Source organism: Polistes canadensis, unplaced genomic scaffold (genome assembly GCF_001313835.1).
Source record: "Polistes canadensis isolate GaletaPanama2010 unplaced genomic scaffold, ASM131383v1 scaffold_90, whole genome shotgun sequence".
NCBI classification, from domain to species: domain Eukaryota; kingdom Metazoa; phylum Arthropoda; class Insecta; order Hymenoptera; family Vespidae; genus Polistes; species Polistes canadensis.
Window position 1 is genome coordinate 564,683 of NW_014569637.1, and position 2,761 is coordinate 567,443.

The window sequence follows — 2,761 nt, forward strand, 5'->3', positions numbered from 1 at the left end:
ATAGCATAAACACGTTATATAATATTAATGTTTACTAAAACAAAATATATACATAGTGTTTAAGAATATAATTTTATTAAAAAGGATTACTATTAAAAAATAGCAGCTTCCACACACACATCAAACCATTTTACAATAATTATATATATTATTTTTGTACATCATATATTTTACTTTATCTTATTATATTACATTCATGCAAAAAGTTCGTATTACGTACAATAATAATAATAATAATAAGTATACGGTTAAGAAAAATAAACTCCGATATGGTATATATACAGTTTGGCTTCGCAAACGAAACATTTCGAAAAGTTAGAAAATAAAGTTTCCTAAAAAATGGGGGTCTCCCATGGGGTTTACAAAAAAACCAAAAGAAAAAGAAAAAGGGAAAGGAATATTCTTGCGTTCAGGAACAAGGTACTCTTTCAAAAACTGTTATGTACTATAATATGGGAGAGAAGAATACAAGTATATACATATATCGTTAGATTTTTCATGGTAGCGGTGGTGGTGGCCGACGAAAAAGGGCCTTGGTTAAAAAGGGCGTGCCTAAACAATGAAGTTTACGGGCTAAAGCCTGCGGGAGCGGCCATTAAAACAATCGACAGTCGCCCTTACGTAGAAAAGAAGGTGAGGAGGAGGTGGTGGTGGAGGGACGGGGTGGTTAGAAGGTTGGGAAGAGAAGGGAAGAGAAGGGAGTGATGCAAATGCGTGAGAGGAGCACAATGGCCAGTGAAACGGCAGGGCTCGGCAGTAAATACCAGTATAATTGCCGGTCTCAAAAGTTAAGTCTCCCCCTTTTTAAAAGAGAGAGAGAGAAAGAGAGAGAGACCGGATACCACGATCCTTTTTCGGGTTGGCCTACATGCAAATCCTTCTTCGGCGCGTGTCCTTCCGATTATGCAGGTGTAGGAGGAACTTGAAAGAGGATATATACGGAGATATATGTATATATTGTTCGTGTATGTGTGCATGTGTATGAGGGTGTATATAAGCCGGAGAATGAAAGGAATTTTACCGAAATATTTTATTTTCACCACCCTTCTTTTTATCTTCTCGATTTCGTCCTTTTCGTTTTTTTAAAAAAAAAAAAATTATTCGCGCATACGATTCGTAGATATCGTTTTTACTTTTTTTTTTTTTTTTCTTTTTTTTCTTTTTTGGCTCATTTCGTATATTTATTTCGTCGTCGTGAAAATATTTTGCGTAGACCGTACGAGTTTGTGCTCGTGTTGTAATTTTTATTTGGAAACACGCGTCAAATAGAATTCGTTCATTTTCTCTCGTTTATATAAGATTTTGATTTTTGAAATTTTGTAATTCGTTGAATTTTCGTAACAGGTAAGAAAGATAGAGAGAGAGAGAAAGAGAGATAGAGTATTCGTAATTTATTTGCGTATAAAATACTGGAATATAAGATATTTCCGAAGGTATAATAAGATTTTTCTTCTTATTTTCCAAGTTTTGTCGAAGATCTTTTTGCTTTTTTTTTTCTTTTTCTTTTCATCCATTAAAACGTGGCGATGGGAAAAAAGACGACAACGACGACAGGTGGTTGGAAATTTTCACGGCATGCAATTGTACCGTATATAAAACCTTGCTTCGTGTGTCTCTTGCACGCGAAGAAGTGAGAACGACAATACGGTGAAGATTAAAATCATTTACCGAGAAGGTAAAAGATGGAACAAGATGTAATATTCTACGATGAGAGAGAGAAAAAGAGATAGAGAGATAAAACAACAGGAATAATATTCGTTTTGACGCGACTCATTCCGTCTATTACGCGAAAAGATTTAAACATCTGCGTTTACACGGACACGAGCGGCGTCCGATAAAAGAGGAAAGAAAATAATAAAAAAAAAAAGAGAAAGAAAGAAAGAAAGAAGAAATAAAAAAAGAAAAAGTAAGAGAGTGAAAGGGATACTCTTGTGGTTGGTGAGTTAACCGATTATCCTATAATTACTCACGATGCCGCGAAGATAATCGCGTTTAATTATCGTTCATTCTCTTTCTCTCTCTCTCTCTCTCTCACACACATTGTGGAAAATAAAAAAAATTCGTTGCGATTAATCGCGAAACTCGATTTCTGTCATTGTATTGCAAGTGTTATGTTCGACGAAAGATACGAATTGATAAATGAAAAGGATCAGTTGGGGGGGAAAAATAAAAACAAAAATAAAAAGACCATAAGAAAGGAAAGGAAAGAAGAGATTTAAAAAACTGGTGTGTGTACTTATGTACGCACTTCTTACGTGCGTACCAAAACGAATATAACCTCAAAAATAATTTCAATTTGCGCGCGCATCGTAAATATCTCGACAAGTTCGTGGTGTTGATTTTTCGATCGCATCTAACTTCACTTTCCAAAACGCGCGCCAAAAGAAGTATAACTTCAAAAAGAAAAAAATTAAACGAACGTAAGTAAAGTAAAAGTAAAAAAAAATGATTACGGGGATGGGAAGAGAATAATCGATGATACGAGATTCTTGTTTGTAAAGTTTTAAAGGAGCCAGTTCACACTTTGTGCTTACAAGTGTACGAATATGTTTTGTTCCTTTTTTTTTTTTTTTTAAGATTAACCAAAAGAAAAAGAGAGAGAGAGAGAGAGAGAGAAGAGGAATGAACGAGCAAGAGAGGATAAACAAAATAAAAATAAAAAAAATAAAAAAAGGATAGTGTAAAAAGATTAAAAGTATAAAACGAAAACTAAAAGAATGAAAGAAAGAAAGAAAGAAAGAAAAAGGGAAAAAGGTGAAGG